General features: G+C 38.9%; 1 pseudogene; it reads right to left on the minus strand.

Moving 5' to 3' along the window:
* Positions 1-607: 607 nt before the first annotated feature.
* On the minus strand, positions 608-26113 carry LOC125164771 (60S ribosomal protein L7a-like; annotated as a pseudogene).

Consider the following 26113-nt stretch of genomic DNA (forward strand, 5'->3'; position numbering starts at 1 on the left):
ACTTGACCTCATTCAAGTTTTTCTTGGCTTTCTAAGTGTGAAGGAGTTGCAAATGTCTTATTACATCTTTTGAAGCATTAATGCATACCTTAGCTACTTACGTGAGCAATTATGACATTTTACCTTTATTATTGCTAATTGTTCACAAGTCTCTCTTATCTACTACATGTTAAGTTTCATGAGTGCAAGGCAAGGCCATGTCTTATTCATCTTCGCATTTTCCCCACCCTGTTGTCATTCACGTCAAATAGGTATTCCCTATGTATATGTTTGCAAACTTGAATTTCATTACTTAGCAGTACCTATGGTGCATCAAGCATCCGAACCAGGTTTAATTGGTAGGATTAAAAAAATATTAGTCACAGTTTCTGTTTGTTAGCAGATAGGAAACCAACACATGCAGAGCTGAAATAATTTTAGAAAAATTATAAAGTGAAATTGCTGGTGCAAATGGGGGAAAAGAAATAGAATATGTGAGAAAAGCAAAACCTTAAAGACTAATGTAGTTGGCTGGGTTGAAGGATAGCACTTGAGCTGAGTTTTAAAGGACGTGATGGACATGAATTGGTGGAGAGGACCAGAAGTGCTGCTTTCCTTTGCTGTCATCCTAATTTACATCATCAGCATCTTTATCAGAATTATTAAAACCCACCTTTCCTATCACCATTTTGTTATCAAAAAGCTGTCCATGGATGGTGCTGTCTGTTGACCTTTTCACGTCTACCTGGTGTAACCGGGCTTCCTTGGCTAAGACGATGTCTATTTCTATAGTTTCGCATCTCACTGGTGAAGTTATTTTTTTCCTTTGATCCTGTGGATGGTGCGTAAGTGACAAAGGGAAATGACAGAGGTGTTTTTCTACTCTAGCAAGTCATAGTATATTAACCACATGATGTAACTGTTGTTTTATGTATCATGACCTGAACCTTAATGCCATGTTGCCACCATATTCTGGTGGGAAAAAGACTCAGAGGCTTTTTCTGCTTTGGTATTATCTACTTAAATAATTCTGATTTTTAAGACTCCAAGAAAGTTGTCACAAGTCTTGCTTTATGGAAACCTACGGAAGGAGATGTTGCCTAACTGACGTCAGCCCTTGCTAATTACTTGGCAATCACTTGGCCTTCACAGGTACCATGGACGTTTCTGCCATTGCTGACAAATGGGAAGGGGCATGTAGTGACGTTCATTGTGCCACAGGCCGTCAACAGCAGGGAAAGACTGATTTGGCAGCTCCAGCGATGGAACTTCAAAAGGAAAAACTGTTGAAAAATTTAAGGTGCCTAGTTGGTTGAATTATATCACAGAAATAATGGGAACATTTAGGCCAGGCGAAAAAGAGAGACATAACTGCATTTAAAGGATTGCCATATCATTCTACAAACCTCCAGCAGCCTACTTTCTCCAAACTGGGCATGCGGCTCTCTTACTAGGTGAAAGTCCAGCCAGGCATGTCTGCTTCCGTGAGCATTCAGCAGGAGAAAGGCCAGCTCTCCTTAAGATTACAAACCACTAGGGGCGCCTAGGGGCTGGGTCAGTTGAGCATCCAACTTCCGCCGAGGTCACGATCTCACAATTTGTGGATTAGATCCCCGCCTCTGACTGTGTGCTGACAGCGTGGAGCCCAGAGCCTGCTTCAGATTCTGTGTCTCTCTCCCCTTCCCCGCTTGCGCGCGCTCTCTCTCAAAATAAATAAACATTTAAAAAAAAATTACAAACTACTAACATTTCCTTTCATTGGGATACTTCTTTTGAAAGAGATATTAAGCTGTTACATTTAACCAAATAGTACATGGGAAGGTGCTTTGTAAACAGTAATTTCCAGCAGCAATAACAGAAGAATATTTTATGCATTATAATATACTTCCAACACTCCATTCTATATGTGAATGCTCTTATTTTCATTATTTGAGGCAATTTCTCATCCTGGAATTTAGAGCTTACTTGCATTCGGTTTAGAAGACAGATTTCCCATTATCATTTGATACAGGCGTGAGAGACGGAAGGAACATCGGCAAAAAATGTGAAATATGAACAAGGGGCAGTGGTGGTGGGTGGTCGTGGTTATGGGAGTAGAAGGAGGTCATGACAGTAAGGCCTGTCCTGAGAATCAGTATCATTCAATTGCTTGAATTTCTGCTGCCATAGGAGCAAATGTCAATGCCTCATTTCAGAGGAGTAGCTTTGAAGTACACTAATGTGCAAAATCATAGGGGAGAGGAAAGGAAACTGCAAGGGAGTAGCTGTAAACAAAACGATCGTTATTAAGTGAATCTGGCACTTTTGTTTTTGTTGCCCATATAAATAATGTTAGAAATAACTCTAACTTCAGACGTAAATTTCAGTCTATTCTTGAGATTGTATCTTGAGATATTATTTGTGAAGCGGTTCTTTCCTCTAACTTCTTTCCCCCTGGTTAATCAGAGACTTCCATATTGCCCCAAGAAGTAGGAATATTGTAAAAGGAATAAAAAGAAGTAGAGTCAGTGTTCAGTTTCCTTGACTTTCAATATAGGGCATTGAGATTCAAAAGGGAAAACGTAAACCATTTAAGGAACAATTTACACCTGGAAGTAGAATGAATGAGGAAGTAGAACATGAGATTATGCTTGACTAGGGTCGCCTCTACCCTGCCCCCTGGTGGGAAGATAGAGGAATGACACAGGAATAGTTCGGGAGATTTCAATTAAAGACTTGGGCAATGCTGGAAACCAAATCATTGATTCTTTGCGGAGGGAGTCTTGCATGCAACCTGTATGAAGGAGGTATGATAGTGGCCTATCTTGTCCCTGACGGTCCTTTTAATGTTAGCTGTCTACATATTGCTCTCTTGTCAGTTTGCAGAAGGATTTCAGGCTGTACCTAAACTGCCCCATGTAGACAGATACCATCCTATCCCGACCTCTTTAAATAACCCATTACAAATTCTCAAGTTGACTAATATGCCTAAGGGAATACAGCCAGTCTATTGCTAGTATTCACCCCAAACATACAGTTAGGATTCAAACTCAGACTATTTCATGCAAGGAACGAGCTCCATTTAACCACTAGGAATTACAGAGAGATCCAAGGAACTGAGTCATAAGAACTGTCATCAGAGGATGCCGAAACTGTGACAAGTTTACCTCTGAATTGAGCAGCCTGCTGCTTAGAAGGACACTTTCCACTAGTCATAATCTTGTGAAAAATTAAAAAATATTTTATTTATATTTAGAATGGCTTTTTATAGATGTTAATGATCATAAACTCGTATCTTATTTGTACCCTACTCAAGAAATGATCAACAACCTTCTGTCTTTTGTTTTTTTCTGAGGTTAAGTTCTTTTTCACTTATAAAATTAAATAAAACACTACTATACAGGGTTACGAGGATTAAATTGGATAACATGTCAAATGTCGAAGCACTTAGCACAGTGTCTGACACATACAAGACCTAGAAAACTTTAGTGATTGTCTTAGAAAAAAAGAAAAAGAAAAAGAAAAAAATGTTCTAGGGCTATTTTTATGTATTAACCACATAAAAAGGTCAGGTGCCAAAATAAAATATGTATCATTTCTATTTAATGGCTCTACCTCTTAATTTCCCTGGGAGATTTACCCAAAGGCACTTTTTCCCTGATATTATGATTCTGTTGAGATCTTGAGGAGGGATTTCAGTGATTTCACAGATGCAAATGAAATAAGAAGCAGGGGAGCCCATCTTCATGATCCTTTGTAAACTTCATTCTGCATGAGCTAGGGTATGTGCATATCATCCTGTCCCAAACATACCCTAAGTCTCTGTCCCCTTGACGGCCAGAGCCAGAGCCCAATGCCTACCTTTGAGGAGACTGTGTTTTGAGTCTCCCAAACCCACATATCTGATTTCTTTAATCAGATATGTGCAATCTTTAATTCTTTAAATCAGATATGTGCAATAAATTCTTTAATCAGATATGTGCAATTCTTTAATCAGTACAATCTTTCTTCTGAAGAACTCATGGCATTATCATTAGAGAATGTTATCCCATTTCTTTCTTTGGTTTGCAGAATAGAGGAGAAACCGCTATTTGATGTTATACAGGGTATTTAGCAAAATCCTGGTCTCTCTAGAGGGTAGCTCGGAGTTCACATAGAAGGAAGTTTGATGCTACACAAGGGGGCATCTCTGGTGACGAAGAGGGCCATTGTATGTTTTTTTTGCTTTTTGGGTTTTTTTGCTTAATTAGGATAATCACTTTTCATTACCTGCTGCTTAATTCAATGTTTCTAAAATTCAAGGCCCATATTAATCTCATTTAACACAATAGCAACATTCATTAGAAAACATTTCTTATTTAGTCTTGATGGGTTCTTCACAATTGTCATATTATAGATAATGTAGTAGGGATAATTTTGTTTCAATGCCTGACCTATAGTCCCATCATTTTTGTTGTTATTGGTGCAGATAATAAACTGCTATTAAATCCCAATATTCTAAAAGATTGCTAAAATGACTGACCATCTGTTAGTTTGAGCTTTTTTCCTCCAGGGCAGCAATTTGAATTTTTTGTAAGCTAACTTTTGCTTGGTTATTTGTGTTTGTTGAGGCAGGAGTATTTAAATCTTGATACAACTTGTTTTTTTCTTCATGTGAAGGAACTCCAAAACAGTTTATATTCTCTTTCCACCTCCCATCTGCCCTGCCTTAGGCACCTAAAAAGATTCTGGTAAGGAAAACTAGAATCTTCTTTACTTTGTTGTAAGAGGCAAGAGACAAGCCTTCTGGGGGAAGAGAAGGGCTTGGCATTGATAATATTTTCCCAGTCTTTTGGCTTACGCCCTCCTAAAATAAATAATTCAAAATGTTAGGGATGTTTCAGTGCATATCAATCCAAGGTGCAGAAGGGTGTGTCTGGTCTTTGCACAGCCAACAGCTAATCAAAGACTTGCTTATCATAAATGTATTCATGTAGGAAATAAGAACCTGATCTGTTTAAATCTTACAGAGCATACAAGACCCAGTTCACAGCTTTGAGTAAAAATCCTGACTCCCTTTGATAAGATTGTGGGGACAAATGTGAAATATTTTTAGAAAAGTAGAAACATCGTAAAGACTGCAGGTACTTCACTGGTGTGTTTCTGGAATTTTCTGTCAATAGCATTGCTAGAATTAATTGATTATATACAGCTACATTGCTGTCCCCTCAATTCACCTGCACACATGTTACAATCACCTGTCTTGATAGAAACAAGCAATTGCTTCAAGATTGTTTTCTATACCAGTGTTTAGTAGAACTACTCTACGGGTTAGAATATTTCCTTAGTCTTTGAATTTTGAGGAAACCATACATTATACTTTATTTTACCCAGAATGTCTCAAAAAAGTGAAACAGGTCATCTTCATAGTTTCTTGTTGTCTCTTAAGGTTTACAAAGTGGAGGAATTCATATGACTTGGACGAAATGTGCAGCTATTGGTTTTGAGGAGTTTGTTAAGTACTGGTTTTATCCTCCAGTTTATTTGGGGATCTATTTATTTCATATAGAGGAAAGGAAAGTGGATTAGGGCACTGGTATAGGAATAGAAGAAATTGTGATTTTTCTCTTCTCAAGTGTTGAATGTTTTGTATACATTTTCAATGGTATGCACTTTCCAAGTATTTCTCTGTCAGTTATGTATCTTTTACACTCTTAAAACGTAGGCTGCAAATCTCCTCATGCAAACACAGAACCCAGTGAGTGAAAATGCTAACCAGCCCAGGGCCACGGGCTGAGAGGTGGGAACTAATTTGTCTTTAGGTTTCCTCATATTGAACTTTACTAGATGGACAGTGCTGACCCTTGCTCTTATTAATTCATTGACCTTACATTATCCAATAAAAAATTACTTAAGGAAATTTTTATTTGACAATTTGAGGATGTTATATGACTGTCAAAAGCAAATTATACAATTTCTCCTTCTCTAACATTTATGCTTTCTTGCAGTTTTTAAATTTTGTCAGTCAACACACGTTTCACTAAGTTCCTTTTGTGGGTAGGAGGCTTCTAGAATTTTCTTTACAAGGGACAAAAGGATGCATGAAATATAGTTCCTTCTTAGAAGAGATTTTAGGGGGAGCTAAGGTAGCTACCCTAGAACATTAAACAGTCATTCAGGTAGGTGCGCCTAGGTGGGTCAGTCGGTTAAGCGTCTGACTTTGGCTTAGGTCATGGTCTCATGGTTCATGAGTTCGAGCCCCGTGCCTGGCTCTGCGCTGACTGCTTAGAACCTGGAGCCTTCTTTGGATTCTGTGTCCTTCTCTCTCTCTCTCTCTCTGCCCCTTCCCCACTCACACACACACACACACACACACACACACACACGCACTCTCTCTCTCTCTCTCTCTCTCTCCCCAAAATGAATAAACGTTAAAAAAAATTTTTAAAAAAAGTCATTCAGGTATTGTTTGGTTAACTACCATGGAAGTGACATAGAGAATTCATGTTACCCTTCAGAGAAAGGGTTGTCAACAGGCTGGAGCAGTTGAGATATGGCACTTGTCCTAGACTTTAGAAACAGTAAGGGGTGCCTGGATGGTTCAGTCAGTTAAGCATACAACTTCTTGATTTCAGCTCAGGTCATGACCTCAGGGTTGGTAAGTTTGAGCCCTGTGTCTGGCTCTGGGCTGACAGTGCAGAGTCTGCTTGGGATTCTCTCTCTGCCCCTCCCCTGCTTTCTTTCTCTCTCTCCCAAAATGAATAAACATTAAAAAAAAAAAAAGCAGCAGTTATGGTGTAGGGTAAAAAAAACAGTAAAATGGGCTAAGCAGACCTTGGTTCTCACTTTAGACTAGACTTGAATGAGTTATACAATCACCCTGTGTCTCAGTTTTCTCATCTGTAAAATGAAAAGCTTAGATATAATTTTAGTGTCTATCTCGAACACTAGATAGGTGAGAAGGACTCTTCTGGGTAAGGCAGCTTCTGCAGTGTCTGCCAATGATCCCTGCCTTCTGTTATTTATGGCAACATTGAGGGAATGTCACTTCAATGATTAGATTATGAAATATTGGGACTTTTTTCTTGCTAGCAGACTCCCTCTATTGCTTTTTTGGCTTGTGTGTACTTTGATAAGGCAAGTTGCTGTGTTGGAGAAGCCCCGAGGCAAGAAGCTGAGGGCCACATCCAGACAAGAACAATCGATGAATTGAGGTCCTCCGCCTAACAGCCAATGAAGAGCTGAATGCTTCCAACAACTATTGAGTGACATGCTTCCCCAGTAGAGCCCACAGATGAGATTGCATTCACTGAGCCAACACTTTCACTGCAGCTTTGTGAGAGACCATGAAGCAGTGAGGACTCAGTTGGTCACAGATTCCTGACCTACAGAGACTGTGGTGTAATAAATGGGTGTTGTTTTAACAGGCCATATTGTCGGATAATTTGATACTCAGCAATAGACAATGAATACACCCATTTAACTAAAATATATTGTTTGGTATCACAAATACTGTTTAGTTATTATGGAACTTTTATTACAACGTAAATAATGTAGTTAATTTTTATTATAACGTAGATGAGCAAAGGAGGTGTCTATACGACTTTCTACGTTGAAATAATCCCTGGTAAAACCTTGATAAAGCTGTTAACCTTCATTAAACCTGGTGGACCTCTTTCAGCGTACACGTGCATGTGGTTTTGTTTCTCCATGTATCATTTGGTGTCATCTGTTTTCTTTCAGGAATCTTTCTTTCTTTCTTTCTTTCTTTCTTTCTCTTTCTTTCTTTCTTTCTCTTTCTCTTTCTTTCTTTCTCTTTCATTCTCTTTCTTTCTTTCTTTCTTTCTCTTTCTTTCTTTCTTTCTTCCTCTTTTTCTTTCTTTCTTTCTTTCTCTTTCTTTCTTTCTTCCTCTCTTTCTCTTTCTTTCTTTCTCTTTCTTTCTTTCTTTCTCTTTCTTTCTTTCTTTCTCTTTCTTTCTTTCTTTCTTTCTCTCTCTCTCTCTCTCTTTCCCTTCCTTCCTTCCTCCCTCCCTCCCTCCCTCCCACTCTCCTTTTCTTTTTTTCTCTCTTTTCTTTCTTCTTTCTTTCTTTCTTTCTTTCTTCCTTTATCTCTTTGTCTCTCTCTCTCTTTTCCTTCCTTCCTTCCTTCCTTCCTTCCTTCCTTCCTTCCAATACTGGCTGAAAATGAACTCATATTACCTTTACGTATGGACGACTCAGCAGTGCACACTTAGCCCGGTTTGGTGCCAGTTCTTTAGCCTTTGCCTTTTCCAGCCCAGCAACACAAGCCACTGACTTTGGACCCAGGACGATGCCTCCCCAGAGATGGTGGATCTCATCATATTTGTCATTGTCATTGGTCCTCATAGCTTCCACCTGCTTGGACAGACCTCCTTTGTCTTCTGAGTGAACCTGTGTGAGGTTTTCCTGTGGACCAGATGCCCAGCCTGGCCTTCCTCTTGATAACGCAATGGGGAACACCCACCTTATGACACAGGGCAGACAGGAAGACAACCAGCTCAGTGGGGTCCACAGAATGTAAAATCACTATCAGCTGAGACTTCTTATTTTCCATTAAGGTGGGGATAGTATTAACCCCCACTTGGAGAACAGGTGGCCTCTTAGTGGGGTCATCCCCTTTGCTAGCAACTTTGTTCTCAACTCAGGCCAAAATTTTCTGCTTCTCTTGCTTTGTCTCTGGTCTGAATCTGTGGATGAACTTAAGCAATTGAATAACTGTTTGGTGGGGCAAGGCCTGGGTGAACTGGTTAATGACAGAAGGAATTTTCAGATGTTTAAAGGGAAGAGCCATTGCCACTGCAACCAGATGCAGAGGGGACATTTCACAGAGTGAAGTCCCTTTGAGGCTGGATGTCCTGTCCCTTGTTTTAACAAGGGACTGACCACCTTTTTTGGCCTCTTGCTTCTTCATGACAGCAGGGTCCAAGACTGCCTTCTTCCCTTTAGCCTTCTTTCCTTGTGGCAGCTTTGATAGCTGGAAGAGAGAGAAAGGAAAGGGAATTGTCTCTTTCACGAATTTCTTAAAACTCCTGTTCCATTGGTAGTACTTTCACAAAATACATGGATTTTTACAAAATAAAATTATTTATGTCATTGTTTGGGTTTAGGGTTGGTTGGAAGGCAGATGTTTGTGCTAGATCATTCATTCTTGCTGGTGCTTTCTTTTCCTAAATTCCTTCTCTCCTGGGTTCAGTGGCAATTCTGTGTCTAGCTTTTCTCTGACCCTTTTAGGGTCTCAGTCACCCTCAGTCACCAGGTTCTAGTCACCCTTGTTTGCTTTTCTTTTTTGGTTCACTTCTTAAATATGAAGGTTTTATTTTTAGAACTTTCCTGTTCTAAATCTGCATTCTCAGAGTTTATCTAGCTTGTACTTATGGTTTAAGCTAGCATTTCCTGAAGTATGGGATAGGAATCACTGCCAGAATGGAATGATTTGGGGGGTTCATGCTCGTATAGGTAACTAATACTGAATCACATGTTGAGAACCTTAAATCCATTTTAATGCTTTTTCTATCCAGAGTACATCAAGTTAGGTATGAAACTTGAACACTCTTCTAATATGGGCTAACCACCCTTGATAATAAAGGAATGCAGTCCTCATGAGCAAATTTATTTTTTAAATAAACCTTAAAATATGGTTTGTTTATTGGAAGGTCACTTTCTTTCTTTCTTTCTTTCTTTTTCTTTTTCTTTTCTTTTTTTTTGTTTTGTTTTTTGAGGATTTTGGGGATCTATCAGGCAAATTACTTAACTAACAATAATCAGGCAATTTCTTTCTTTCTTTTGTTTTTTTTGGTCCTGTTTTATTTTATTTTATTTTTAATTTAAATTTTAGTTAGCATACAGTGCGATACTGGTTTCCAGAGTAGAAGTCAGTGATTCATCACTTATATACAACACCCAGGGCCCATCACAGGTGCCTTCCTTAATACCCATCACCCATTTAGCCCATCCTGCACCCACCTCCCCTCCAACAATCTTCAGCTTGTTCTCTATTGTTACAAGTCACTTGTGGTTTGTTTCCTGCTCTTCTTTCCACCCCCCTCACATGTTCATCTGTTTTGTTTCTTTAATTCGACATATGAGTGAAATCACATGGTACTTGTCTTTCTCCAGTTGACTAATTTTGCTCAGCATAATACACTCTAGCTTCAACCATGTCATTGCAAATAGCAAGATTTCATTCTTTTTGATGGCTGAGTGATATCTCATTGTATAAATATCATATCTTCTTTATCCGTTCATCATTCGATGGACATTTGAGCTTTCTCCATAGTTTTGCTATTGTCGATAAGGCTGTTAAACATTGGGGTGCATGTACCCCTTCCATCTGGGTTTATATCCTTTGGGTAAATACCTAATAGTGCAATTGCTGGATTGTAGGGTAGTTCTATTTTTAGTCTCTTGGGGATCCTCCATACTGGTCTTCAGAGTGGCTGCACCAGTTTGCATTCACACCAGCAGGGCAAGAGGCTTCTCCTTTCACCACATCCTCACCAACATCTGTTGTTTCTTGTGTTATACATTTTAGACATTCTGAAAGGTATGAAGTGATATCTCACCATGGTTTTGATTTATATTTCCCTAATGATGAATGATATTGAGCATCTTTTCATGTGTCTATTAGCCATCTGGATGTCTTCTTTGGAAAAGTATCTATTTATGTTTTCTGCCCATTTCTTACCTGGATTATTTGTTTTTTGGGGTGTTGAAATTGATATGTTCTTCATAGATTTTGGATATTAACCCTTTATCAGATGTGCCATTTGAAAATATCTTCTCCCACTCCATAGGCTGCCTTTTAGTTTTGTTGATTGTTTAACTCACTGTGCAGAAGTTTTTATCTTGATGAGGTCCCAATAGTTCATGTTTGCTTTAGTTTCCCTTGCGTTTGGTGATGTGTCTAGTAAGAAACTGCTGCGGCTGAGGTTAAAGAGGTTGCTGCCTGTGTTCTCCTCTAGGATTTTGATGGTTTCCTATCTCACATTTAGGTCATTCATCCATTTTGAGTTTATTTTTGTGTATGGTGTAAGTAAGTGGTTCAGTTTCATTCTTCTGCATGTCGCCAGCCAGTTTTCCCAACATCATTTGTTGAAAAGACTGTCTTTTTTCCTTTGGATATTCTTTCCTGCTTTTTTGAAGATTTGTTGCCCATATAGTTGTGGGTCCATTTCTGGGTTTTCTTTGCTGTTCCATTGATCTATGTGTCTGTTTTTGCACTTGTGCCATACTGTCTTGATGACTACAGCTCTATAATATAGCTTGGAATCTGGAATTATGATATTTCCAGCTTTGCTTTTTTTTTTCAGGATTGCTTTGGCTATTTGGGGTCTTTTGTGGTTCCATACAAATTTTCGGATTGTTTGTTCTAGCTCTGTAAAAAATGCTCGTGGTATTTTGAAAGGGATTGCATTAATGTATAGATTGCTTTGGGTAGTATAGATATTTTGACAATGTTCTTCCAATCCATGAGCATGGAATGCTTTTCCATTTCTTTGTATCTTCAATTTTTTTCATAAGTGTTCTATAGTTTTTAGAGTATGGATCTTTTACCTCTTTAGTTAGGTTTATTCCTAGGTATCTAATTGTTATTGGGGCAATTACAAATGGGATTGATTCCTTGATTTCTTCTTCTGCTGTTTCATTATTGGTGTATAGAAATGCAACAGATTTCTACACATTGATTTTATATCCTGTGACTTTGATAAGTTCATGTATTAGTTATAGCAATTTTTTGGTGCAGTCTTTGGGTTTTATACAAAGAGTATCATGTCATCAGAGCAGAACTTTTGACAAATAAGGGTAGAATCTGACATTGTATTCTTCTTTGTAGTTAGCTTTTACTCACAGCAAGTGGTACTTTCTGGTGATGGCAGTAATATAAATTTGTCCTTTAATTTATTAAAATAAAAAAGGGAATTTATTTAAGGAAAAACTTTAAGTAAATAATATGTGTGTACAATATGTGATACATGGTTGGAGCAGAATTATGAAGGTAGTAACTGTGGTATGAGAATTTGAGAAGTGGTACACTAGAGATCTAGAAAACCACAAATGCATCATTATCCTCAATTGATCTATTTAATGGTTGTCAATGAACTGAGCATGGTTCTAAAAGGCACAGTATGGATCTGGATAATAAAAAAGAATAATAGATGTTATTAGATGTAAGAGCACTGAGTTGGAAATGATCCTACCTACATTCTCCTGATTGCCTCAGTTTCTTTGCCGGAGAAATCTTGTGCATGGCCCAAAGCAGTGGTTCTCAGACTTTAGGTAGGGGCATCCAATTCACATGGAAGTTTCTTAAAACATAGATTAGTCCCTTGTACCTTCAGAATTTCTGCTTTAGTAGGGTCTGAGAATTTGCAATTCTGAGTTACTAGATCTGGAGACCATACTCAGTCTAAGCTAAATCTTGGACAAAATTCTTATAACATTTTGGGGGCTCAAATTTCAAAGGAAGCTTTTGGTTACATAACATAGACTTATAGGGTTTTAGAAATGGAAGCGATTGATCCTATGTGTCCTAAAGTGTGGTATAGTTTTCATTGCTGGTATTTAAGAAGACTTAGATGCATTTTAATTTTAATTTATATGTGCTTATATTAAGGTGTAGTAGAAAACCACAGTGTATCAAACCTATTATTTTTCTGCTTAGCATGAGGCTTAATGTGAGTCAATAAAAATTACTAAGTAAAAGATAGTAGTGGGTTTTTCTTAGATTGTGATGGAGAACATGAATAATGGAATTGGGAAATGCTGATTCTTTTTTTTTTTAAATTTTTTAGTGTTTATTTCTGAAAGAGAGAGAGAGAGAGAGAGAGAAAGTGCGAGCAGGAGAGGGGCAGAAAGAGGGAGACACAGAATCCAAAACAGGCTCTGAGCTTTTAGCACAGAGCCCCATGCAGGAATCGGACCATCGAACCCGAGATCATGACCTGAGGTGAAGTCAGATGCTTAACTGACGGAGCCACCCAGGCATCCCAGGAAATGCTGATTATTAAAGCCTTACCTCTTGACTGCATCTCCATTTTCAACTGTAGTTGCAAATAACCAATAGTTTCTTGATTCCTTTCCATGGTTTTAGTTAAGAGCTTTGACAACTCTTTCCTTGCTCATAGTGTTTCGTAATTGTTTTTCCTTCTACTCCATTCATTGTCTACACTGTTTTCGGTGACATCTCCCTGAAACACAAACTGCAGCATGTTATCCACCCCCCCACCCTCCCCCCACCCCAAATCCATCAGTGGCTTCCTAGCGGCTCAGAATACAGTTCAAATTCCTTAACATCTTATGCAGGCCCCACGATCAGCCTTCTACCATCACCCTCCACTCTTCTACCATATCCACCTAGGATTTGCTTTTACCAAACTACCACACATAATGGATACCTCTCCTCCTCCTAGACCCCTGTGCCTTTGCACATGCTAATTCTCTGCCGTAAGTACCTTTCCTCTGCTATTCTGTCTGACTGATTCCTGCTTAGTTATTAAGTCTCAGCTGATCCCATCTCCCATGGTTAGAAACTGCATATGTCTATCATAATATCTATCATGCTATTTTTTAAAAAGTCATAAAATATATGATTAGAGATTTTTCAAATATTACAAAAGTGTAAAGAAAGTCCTCCTTCCCAGCTTTCCCCAGCCTCACCTTTCTCCCTGAAGGAAACACTATTAATAGTCCAGTGTGTTTTTTACACCTTTTTAATCTGCATTTACAAACATACATATAAATAATGAAAACTATCTAAGACTATGGTTTAAGAGGTTGTTTTTTTTGTTTGTTTTTTTTTTGTTTTTTTTTTCATTTCAGATCTCATGGACATCTGTGCACATCAGGGCTTGAAAGTCTACTACTTTTTTTTTCTTTTTTTAGCAATTGCCTTTTCTTTAAGGAGAGATCAAGGAAAGAGACTGACTTTCATGTCTCCAGGGGTTTTTTTTATAAATGCTAGAAAATCTTCATTTAATGCAGCAACTTGTCTTATTTTTATCCTTATTTTATGTCCTTGAATAAAAAATATCTACACTGTTTTCCAGGAGTGATTTCAAGCAAAACTTAGTAACCGACATTTCTTATGTTATTTATCTATGTAGTCATTTATTTTTATCATTACTCATCCCATCTGAATGTTTTTTGTCCTTATAACCCTTGCCACACTTCTAGGACCCATTCTTTATTTATTTATTTTTTATATTTGAATGAAACACTTGAGTGTTTCAGAATATTATTGAATTTGATTTTCACAGTGACTCTGAGAACTAAGCAGGACAGAATCATTCTTCTTTTACAAGGAGGAAGTTGAGGCATAGAGAAAGTGGTCTAACTATAGCCTGAGCATTCTGTCCTACATCGACAACATGTCCTCTGATTGTCCCTTGCTTGCTCAGGACTCACCATTGTGATGTCCCAGCAGATATGCTCTGAATCTATACTCTTTGAAATAAAAAAATCTAGTCTGTTTAGTTTTCCTTAGATAAATTAATTTACACTAAAATATTTGCAGTAATGGTGACTTATTGTGGTACCACTCCCAGATATGAGTGATTATCATAGGAGCTGGTGAGTTAATCTAAGTGAATGATAAATCCCAGTAGGAACTGTTGGAGAAAAGAGTTTTAATCAGAGTAGACTTTTTGGTGTACTCCAAACAATTTTATATGAAAGATCCTTTGAATCCACATCTCTGAATGAAATCATACCTATTACTTATGTTTTAGGAGGACACAGCCAGCTCTTAGCAGACTTCTCTTTTTCTTTTTGCATATTCTGCTTTATTTTTTTCACATTTTTTCCCCTCTGATCCATCTCAGCCAGTTCTTCAAGTAATCCTGAAAGGAAAGTCAGACTTGCCTGGTTTCTTTGAAAACTTTTCTTCAGAATAGCTGACAAAGTTATTGAACTGTTGGTATTCATTTTTCATAATAACTCTTCATGAAAATGACCAAAATATTTTCAGAAAGTAGACTACTGGGGGACCTCTTTACTATGCATTTGCCACCTGACTCTTGAGATCTCAATTTAATTCTGTGAATTGAGATTTTTATTGCTACAGGGTGATTGGAAAAATTAATAGCAATTTCCTCAAAGCACTTTGAGGTCCTAAGGGGCCATTTATTGTTTCAACAAGATATTCTCCTCCTAATGTGTGCGTATTATTGTTTATGAAACAATGAGGGCCCAATGAAGAATAAGATTTGTCGTTGCAAAGAGTTTGCCTTTCTTCCTTATCTGCATTGAAACATGATTTTTTTCAAGAAGGATATTAGCACTGAAATCTCTAATCTTTATTCAGAAAGATGGCTTTCTTTTTTTTAATAAAGGACTGGGCTGCATCTTTATCAGCCTGATTTTTTTTTTCATCCCTGTGGTGCTTTTAAATATACATAGAAAGATGGTCAGAGACTCTAGAAAGAAGGCGGAGCAGTTTCCTGATGGGAGTGAAGGAAGGTCAATAACATCTGTCCTCTGAATAGGGAAAGGGAGCTGCAGGTAGTGTAGACAAGGGTCTGAGCAAATTAATTAATACATGAGAGGACATCAGGAAATGGCTTCTCTGGTTTGCTGTAAATGAAATTTAATGAACTTTCGAAAACCAACAAAAAAAGAAAATCTGGGAATTCCTTAGAAATAGATCTCCCAGTTTCCCCTATTGTCTCAATTTGTGAAACAATAAATTATTTGTCTTATAATGATTTCTATTATTAGTAACAGTAGAGATGATTATATAAAGAGTATCCACAATTAGCTCTGTGCTATGCATGCTACCTACATATTGATTCTTTTTTTTGTTTGTTTTTTGTTTTTGTTTTTGTTTTTGTTTTTTTTTAGGTAGCCTTCATGCTCAGCAGGGAGCCCAACACAGGGCCAATGTGGGACCCAATGTGAAGCCCAAAGTGGAGCTTGAACCTATGATCCCCACATCAAAACCAGAGCTGAGATCAAGAGTCAGATGCCTAACGGACTGAGTCACCCAGGTGCCCCCAGATTGATTCTATTCAATCCTTCACATGGTCTTTGAGGTAAACGCTGTGATCCTCATTTTACAGATGAAGAACCTGAGTCTCAGTACTAACAACCTGCTCAAAGATGAAGAGCTAGTAAGTGCAGGAGTGTGAGCCAAACCAGGTTGTAGTCAAACTAGCCAAACACATCCCCTCAAGTACTTTAATGCCTCTTGACCTTTCCAAACTGTGGACTGAGTTGCAATGTTCTTCACATGAAATGACAACAATGGAAAACCAGAGTTGCAAATGAGGAACTCCCTTGGCATGCCAGGGCTGAACACTCTTTGCAGCATTTACAGTAGTACTAATAAAATAAATATTCCTGGGGGCAATGGTTTGATGTTTTAGTATATTCTCTGTGCTACTTCTCATTTAGTCAACCAAATTTAATGGACATCTGCTCTGTGAAACTGACTTAAGTGTTGTGTGCACTTGCAAGGGAAATTGCAGATTCCTGACCGATGGCCGGAAAGTTGTGTTGAGATGGTAATCCTGGGGAGGTGGGGAAGACGTGAAGAGATATAAGAAGATGGGACGAGTGGATCAATGCTCTTCACATTTATGTTGTTGATGATTAGAACATTCTAGAATTGGTTAGTATTGCATAAAACAAAGCAACATGTGGCGATTGCTCAGTTAATTTCACCACCATAACCACTTTAACTGAGTAAGCTTTGTGATCTGAATTACCCTGTGTGACTTCCTTATCATCTTCCCCTGAACACCCTCCCCAATTTCTACCTCCATTAGCTTCCCCTGTTCCTTCTGTTTGTTTGCCCTGATGGAAAGAACACTGAACTACAAGTGAGGGGCCATGAGCTGTGCTTCGACTGCCACATACCACCAGTGTGATTTTAGGAGAGGCATTCTAGGGCTGCAGTGGATGGCAAAGATGGCCATAGATTTATCATCTTTTACATTCACACCCTTTGCTTATATCCTCCCACACCGATTCTGGGCTGGACCATGTGACTTGCTTTGACCAAGGGACTTTAGCAAATGTGACATACACAGAGACTTGCAACATGCTTGCACATTTGGCATGTGCTTTTGCTGCTCTCAGAACTCTGCTACCATCACGTGAAGAAGCCTGAGTTAGCGTGTAGAATGATGAAATATGTGTGGCCCAGTTGTCCTGTCATCCTGGCCAGACAATGAGTGAGTGAGGCCATCCTAGGTCAGCCAGTTGCTGGCTGACTCACTAGTGAGCCCAGCTAAAATTAGCTGAACTAGCCCAAACCAGAGGAAGCTGCCTAGCTGATTTGCAGAATTGCAGCTTCATAAAGGTTGCTTCACTAAGTTTTGGGGCGAGTTATTCATAGCAAAAGGTAACTAATAAAAAATCCAATTAAAAAAACGCTCAAACAATGGATAGCAAAATATCCACTGCCTACCCCGGAGCATTGTTGGAGATTATATGGGATAATGAAGTAACTATGCCTATGATAGGCAAAGCTTCTGAGGAGCAGTACCCAGCAGTGTCTTGTGTTTGACCAGCAACTCGATGTTCAGTGAAGAAATTACTGGATAATAAGCTACACAATTATAAGGTGGCAGTAGCAGCAGCAATAGAATAATACAAAATTTAAAATAATTTTTTTAATGTTTATTTATTTTTGAGAGAAAGAGAGACAGAACGTGAGGTGGGAGGGGCAGAGAGAGAGGGAGACACAGGATCCGAAGCAGGCTTTAGGCTCTGAGCTGTCAGCGCAGAGCTGGACTAGGGGCTCAAACTCATGAACTATGAGATCATGACCTGAACTCAGATGGTTAATTGGCTGAGCCACCCAGATAAATTTAATTTAATTTATCAGCTATGTAGAGAGAATTGAAAAGGACAAGAAAGAGCAGGAATGGGCAGTCTAGGCCACCGGTGCTCTGGTCACAGGCAGGACAGCAGCCTGTAGCCCTTAGGGTTTTCTCACTGCTGTCGGTAAGATACTGCCAATTGTTATCCTTCCCATTGGGTTTAAAATATTCCCAGTTATTTGACTTTTTTCTTTTTTTATTATAACATGTCTAGATTCTATCTGGATATCATTCCCATGACAATAGTTAGTCTCCATAATGAAAAGTTTCTGAGAGCCAAATTTAGAGGTATAGAGAAGCATTTCTAGCCTATAAAAATACAAAGACTACAAGATAAGTAAATCGAAAAAAATCTGATGGGAGCAGTATTTTCTGAGCTAAAGGTAATTGATCCAATGGAATCTATAAGGAATAAGGTTATGTACTTTGATTCACATTTATCTAGTGGAAACATATTTTTTTTCCAATCTGGTTATACTGTAAAGTAAAGCCCATGTAGAGAAAAGTATGCAAAACCTAAAGGTACCGTTTATTGAAAAATTATAGGGGCACCTGGGTGGCTCAGTCAGTTAAGCGTCCAACTTTGGCTCAGGTCATAATCTCACAGTTTGTGGGTTTGAACCCCACATCGGTCTCTGTGCTGGCAGCTCAGAGCCTGAGGCCTGCTTCCGATTCTGTGTCTCTCTCTCTCTGATCCTCCCCCACTCATGCTCTGTCTCTCTGTCTCTCTCTCAAAAATAAATAAACATTATTATTTTTTTTTTTACAGGAACAATGACAAAGCGAATACCCATGTAACCACTAACCAGGTCAGAGATGGAGCCTTGCCTGAACACCAGAACTCTCTTACTATTCTCATTTTCTCCCTCACACTTTCCCCTTCACTTACCCTGTTAAATTGACCACAATGCTTAATGATGATCAAGTCCTTGTTTAGCTTTAGAGCTTTACCACCTCTGCAGAGTTAACCACCTATGTGTAACTTTAAACACTACATTTTAGTTTTGCTTGCTTTGAATTTTCTATAAATGAAGTCATTCTGTATATACTCTTTTGCATCTTGCTTCTTTCGCTTAATGCTATTACTTGCTTTGTGTAGTTGTAGTTTGTTCAATTTCATTGACAGGTGGTCTTCCATATATGAACACACTAGACAATGTACTGTTGATAGATACATCAGTAGCTTCCATCCTGTGGATCATTATAAGCAACGTAGCTGTGGCTGTCCTTACGTACCTCCTCCTGCACAAGCATACAAGTTTCTCAAGAGGGTGCCTTTTTTGCGTCATAAGAGAGGCATATCTTCAAATTCAGGAGAAGAGGCCAAAATATTTCCAAAAGTGGCATGACCATTTGGCTACTGCCAGCGGTGTGGGTGTTCTCAGTGCTCCGGGTCCTTGTCAGCACCTGATACTGTCAGTGCAGTAGTCAGTTGTTTTTGCCAATCTGGCAGATGTATAGTGGAATCTCCTTCTGATTCACGTTTGCGTTTTTTTGTTTGTTTTTTTTTTTTTTTGTTAATTTTTTTTCAACGTTTTTATTTATTTTTGGGACAGAGACAGAGCATGTACGGGGGAGGGGCAGAGAGAGAGGGAGACACAGAATCGGAAACAGGCTCCAGGCTCTGAGCCATCAGCCCAGAGCCTGACGCGGGGCTCGAACTCCCGGACCGCGAGATCGTGACCTGGCTGAAGTCGGACGCTTAACCGACTGCGCCACCCAGGCGCCCCATGTTTGCGTTTTCTCATTATTTATGAGGCTGAGCATTCTTTCATATATTTTTAGCCATTCAGTTTCTTTTTTATGAAGTGTCTGTTCAAGTCTTCTGTCCTTTTTCCTTTCTTCTTTTTCTTCTAATGTTAATTCACTGTTGAGAGAGAGAGAGAGAGCGAGCATGAATGGGGAAGGGGCAGAGAGAGAGGGAGACACAGAATCCCAAGCAGGCTCCAGGCTCTGAGCTGTCAACACAGAGCCCGACGCAGGGCTTGAATCCAAGAACCAAGAGATCATGACCTGAGTCAAAGTCACTGAACTGACTGAGCCACCCAGGCACCCCTTCCATCCTTTTTTCCTAATGTTTGTGACTTTTTCTAATGTTTTGTAGGGTTTTGTTTTGTTTTGTTTTGTTTTTAACATGTTTTGCATATAAATGTCTCATTTTACATGTTACAGTAGCTTTTCCCATTCTTGGGTTTATTTTGTTTTTCACTCTATTAATATGTATCTTTTAAAAATGTTTATTTATTTGTTTTGAGAGATAGAGCGAGAAAGAGAGCATGAGCAGAGAGAGGTGCAGAGGGAGAGGGAGAAAGAGAATGTTAAGCAGGTTCCATGCTCTGTGTGGAACCTGATGCAGGACTCAGTGTCACGACTGTAAGATCATGACCTGAGCTGAAATCAAGAGTCGGATGCTTAACCAACTGAGCCCCCCCAGACATCCCTTAATATGTATCTTTTGATGAATTATAAGTTCTTAATTTTAATAGACTTAAATAGATCTAATTTCTTCTCTTTTGATTGCTTTTTATGTCTTATTTAAGAAAATTTTTCCTATCCTGAAGACACAAAGAAGTCTCCTATGAGCTCTTAAAAGCTTTACAGCTTTGTCTTTCACCATAAGTGTATAACATACAAGGTATGATTCTTATCTTTGTATGAGTTAAAGCTGTAACTTCATTATTTCCCATATGAATGCATACTTCTTCCAGAGTCATTGATTGCAAAGGACATTATTTCTCCACTGCCTTGCCTTGCCATCTTAGTTATAAATCAAGTGCTCAGGATGTGTGGGTCCATTCCTGGACTCCTTATTCTGCTTCATTGGTTTACTTCTCTATTGCTGCACTAATGCCGTATTTTCTTTTTTCTTTCTTTCTTAATTTTTTAATGTTTTTATTAACTTTTGAGAGAGAGACAGAGTGAGTGGGAAGGGGGCAGAGAGAGAGGGAGACACAGAAACTGAAGCAGGCTCCAGGCTCTGAGCTGTCAGCACAGAGCCCAACACAGAGCTCAAACCAGGTTAGAGTGGGAGAGAGCCAAAGCATAAGAGACCCTTAAAAACTGAGAACAAACTGAGGGTTGATGGGGGGGTGGGAGGGAGGGGAGGGTGGGTACTGAGGAGGGCACCATTTGGGATGAGCACCGGGTGTTGTATGGAAACCAATTTGACAATAAATTTCATATATTGAAAAAAAAAAAACCTCACAAGCTGTGAGATCATGACCTGAGCCAAAATGGGACGGACGCTCAACTGACTGAGTCCAGGCACCCCCAAATTTTCTTAATTATCACAACTTTATAATAAGCCTCGATATCTGGTAGAATGAAAGTCTTTACACTTGGTTCATCCTCAAGAAAGAGGGTTAGCTATTGCACCAGGGAAACCAGAAAGACAAGTTTGGAATCTACTGGAATCATTAGAGCAGAAGATGATGAGAGCCTGTATTAGGATCATGGAAATAGCAATGGGGAGAGGGGCTGGTTTTAGAGCAGTTCAGGAGATCGCTGGAAAGAATGCCAAACAATTGCTTCTAAATGATGTAAGGAGATAAGCTTTGGTGGAAAAAGATTATATGAATAGATCAAAGAGAAAATAACGAATGGATAGCAACATCTTCAAAACAGGCTACCACAGGCTCTGTGGAAACTTTTACAACAGTAAAATTTCAGAAAGTTAAAAAAAAATAAAGACGAAAAATCAGAAATTGTAGAGAACTTTGAAGGAACCAGAGACCTGCAATTGATATGAAACTGGTGATTGATGATAAATATATTAACAGGAATTATGCATGGCTCCACTTTGTTTAATATTATTTTTCAGTTTTTGACATTTCTTGCAATAAGTTTTTCAATTTCTATATCTGGTGCCTTTCAGGTAACTTGATTTCAGTTTGTAACATCATAAGTCTTGCTGAAAATGCATTCAATATTTCCCAGTTGATAGTATCTTCTAGGGCTTGACTCAGCCTGTGTTTTCTAACAAACTCTCTTATCATTTTTTCTCCTATACTGATTTTTTTCTGATATGTTCTTTAACAAGTTCAAGAAAAGCAGATCAAACAATAACTAGACTAGTGTAGTGTGGTTGGACTTCATATTTGGTGTCATTCCTGTTAAGAGATTAATTAATAAGATACATACTAGTTTGTGACTGACAGTTGATTATTAGAGAATTTTCATTTGCTTTGAAATGTAGGAACATTTAATGTAGTAATTCACAGCTGAATATTTCACACTCAAGATCACACCTTCTTATTTCTATTCCTTGCCCTTCTGAATTTTGCACTTTTGAAAGAAATGGGCCCTCTGGAGCATGACAAATTTGATTTAAAGGTATTTGCACAGGATGTTATTTTCTGTCAAAAGTTAATGTAACAGTAGGTTCTCTCTTCTTAGTTTGGAACTCATGGGCTGGGGAGCTGCTAATGTAAATTCTAATCTTAGACCTGTTCGCATGGCAAATATGGAAAAAAAAACCAGATAATTGCTCAAGAGGTATAGATTAAGAAGGCTGCAGGACCTATAATTAAGACATTTTTGAATTTAGTGAATTATAACCTGATTTTCAAAAGTAATAGTGGCATTTGCAAATGAGAGAAGAAAAAAATGATAGGATGTAGGAACAAATGCAACTAGAACTCAGATGTACCAAACTCTGAGTGTGTGTGTGTGTGTGTGTGTGTGTGTGTGTGTGAAAGAGAGAGAGAGAGAGAGAGAGAGAGAGAGAGAGAGAGATTGGTGTGGGTGAAGAAGGTCGTTTTAACTTTTTAGCTGTTAACATTTCAGAGTGAAAGATCAAATCTCTGAAGCATTGGTGATAGAATGTTTAGAGAAGAAAGAAACAGACCCTGAGTGCTCCCTTGGAATGTATGACATGTTAATAAACATGCCTACAGATCCAGAAATTCCACTTCTGGATATTTATCTGAAGAAAACAAAAACACTAACATGAAAAGACATCTCTACCTCTGTGTTCATTGCAGCATTATTTACAATAGCTAAGATACGGAAGTAACCTAAATGTCCATCGATGGATGAATGGATAAAGAAAATGTGGGATATATATATATATATATGTGTGTGTGTGTGTGTGTATACAAACACACACACACATATATATAAAATGAAATATTATGCAATATATATATATGTGTGTGTGTATATATATGTGTGTGTGTGTGTGTGTGTGTATACACACACACACACACACACATATATATAAAATGAAATATTATGCAACCATAAAAAGAAGGCGATCCCACCATTTGCAATAACATGGCTGGATCTTGAGGGCATTGTGCTAATTGAAATAAATCAGAGAAAGACAAATATCATATGATCTTATTTATATGTAAATATAAAAAAACACCTTAGACCAGAACCCACCCCCCCCAATACCCTGAGCTCATAGATACACAGAAGAGATTGGTGGTTGCCAGAGGTAGGAGGTGAGGAATGGGCGTAATGGATGAAGTTTGTCCAAAAGGGCAAGCTTCCGGTCATAAAATAAATAATGAGATGTAATGTACAGCATGATGACTATAGGTAATAATACTGTATTGCATATTTGAATGTTGCTAAGAGAGTAGACCTTAAAAGTTATCATCACAATAAAAAATGTTTGTAACCATGTATGGAAATGGATGTTAACTGGACTTGTGATCATTTCACAATATATAGAAATATCGAATTCTCATGTTGTACACTTGAAAGTAATATAATGTCACATGTCACATGTACCTCACTAACAAAAGTAAACATGCTTACATAGTATGAAGGTGTATTATCTCAGTTCAGGTTATAGTGAAAGTTACAAAACTTAGACTCAAAGCTTGATTATGTTTTTGGATGTCTCATTTCATCTCTGTGTTTTGCCTTTCATAGAAAATGATTTGCTCTGTATTTGTAATTCATTCTTTACTGTTTACTCAGCGAGGAATTGAAGGAAATTCTTTAGTCATTTAAGATCTGGTTTTGAACCTATTGCAGACCCCTGTGGAAGTTATTCTATCTGCCCAATTTTCAGCATTCATAAAGTGGGTGTTTCCAAGTAGTGAAGAAGTGACATATTCCTCTGAGAAAAATGGTATTAGGAGTGGAGTTTAGTATACCAAACTACATCAAAGAGTCTGTAACAGTCTGGGTCTAACTGGGAGATAGGAACCACATAGTAGGTTAAAGAGGAATTTTGATATAAGAATTTGTAACTCTAATAAAGAGTAACTATAAGACAGAGGAAACTTTATATATAGTACATAAGGGCTGAGGGGGAATACTCAAGGAAAGACATGTTTGGAAGGAGTTCAGGCTTCTTGGATAAAGTGTGCTGTGGCCACCTAACAGCAGGAAAGTTGGCTGGAGTGGAGTTGTAGGCAGACATCAGGCAGTCCTCCAGGTGCATGCAGGTGGGGAGCAGACGATTGGCAACACGTGGTGTGGGCATGCAGTGGGGGTCTTGATGTTAGCAGGGGCAGAAGGCTTTCTGGATGTAGGATGCGCTGGGAATGGGGGTGGGTGAGTGAAGGTTTTCAAGAGAGGACGAGTTATCACCAGGCCAAGCTGCAAGGTCGTGAGGGATCATGTTCTGGTCACATGGCTTGGGCAGGCTCCTTCCGGACAAGGCAAACACCCAACTGTCTCCCCTACCTGTGCTGAGAATTTCCAGAAGCCTCTTCCTCTTGCATTGTCTCTTCAGCACCCTCTATTGGGGAGGCTTAGTATCATACTCACCCTAAAGGCAAAATGCTTCTAGGAATTCCTGGGTGGTTTATCATAAAGCGTTATATTCAGGGATGTGTTTGGCAATGAACTGATAACCAATACAGAGTCCAAGGGCAGTAAAGAAGGCCGATACCAGCATTACAAAAAAGACTTGTGGCTCTTTTCAGTCTGTGAAAGGAGAGCCCTTAAGAGAACACAGGCAAACAACCTTTTTTTCCTGTTGACAAAAGACTCAAACACTTTGATATTTTTTCAGCGTGTTATGGCATATTAATTTGTGCATTTATATAAAGTGGAGCAAGTTTTTACCTGTATTTTTAAATTAAAAATTTTTAATGTTTATTCATTTTTGAGAGAGAGAGAGAGAGAGAGAGAGGACACACACACACACACACACACACACACACACACACGAAGTGCGAACGGGGGAGGGGCAGAGAGGGAGGAAGACACAGAATCCGAAAAAGGCTCCAGGCTCCGAGCTGTCAGCACAAAGCCCAACAAGGGGTTTCAAACTCATGAACTGGGAGATCATGACCTGAGCCCAAGTCGGACACTTAATCACCTGAGCCACCCAGGCACCCCATTTTGTCTGTATTTTTAAAGACAAATGCAAACCTTAGAGACAGTCATATTCAAATAAGCGTGTCAATAACCACAAGTACTAAAGCACTCAGCCCCTGGAAAAAAAAATAAAGGGGACGCAGTTCATAAACCCAGGGAGCACTTCTCATGTCTCTTTTCCGTCTTGGGCCTGATTCTTTTTCATATCATTTTATGCTGGAGCCTCTCCTCTGTGACCCGCCACTCCCACAGAATAAGTCCTCTTTTTCTCTGAACCCCATGACTTACTTTTTCTCTCCCATCATTCTCTTTCTCTCTCAACTTTGTCTTTCGCTCTCTGCTCCTTTTCCTTTTCTCCTTAGACTTTCCTCTCTGGATTCTTAGCTTCAATTGTTCTCTGCTCATTTTCTAATTCAGCCTTGCAGGAGTCCTTGAACTAGTTTGTCAGAGAAGCTCCTCAGAAGGCAGAGGCGTGAGGAGTGCCTCATTCTCTTCACTGAGGTGGGTGGGGAGGCTGGGAACATTAACAGATTATAAATCCTGTCCCCTTCACACTTTCTCCTCATCAATCTTTGTTGACTCCTGCAAAGAGATATTCAATGTTCAATATTTAAATGTTCTTCCAGAAGTTCTTTGAATTTACAGCCTAAGGCCACCCTGTTCTTTGTTCTCTTTACAGGGCTGTACATCATTTCTCTTGGTTCCTTGGAAAGGACAGCCAGGTGAAGTGTGAGTATGCAAACACGTGCACACACACACACACACACACACGCACGCACATTCACACATCATTCTCCCTTCTGGAAAACCTTGAACATCCATATTAGCATTTAAACTCTTTGCCCTCTAGCATCTCTGCTCCTCAAAACTTGCAAAGAAAATGTATTCCCTACGTAAGCATATTCACAGTTCGATGTTCTTTTTAGGTGCTCTTCTGCATAGGCAAGCATCTGTGCGAGTGCCAGGGAGTGGCCCCCGGTGGGCACTGAGACACTGTTTACATACAACGCTGCCAGATTAGAGGCACATGAGAAGGCACAAGAGTTCAT

The sequence above is a fragment of the Prionailurus viverrinus genome, chromosome B1, assembly GCF_022837055.1.
Source record: "Prionailurus viverrinus isolate Anna chromosome B1, UM_Priviv_1.0, whole genome shotgun sequence".
Taxonomy (NCBI): Eukaryota; Metazoa; Chordata; class Mammalia; order Carnivora; family Felidae; genus Prionailurus; species Prionailurus viverrinus.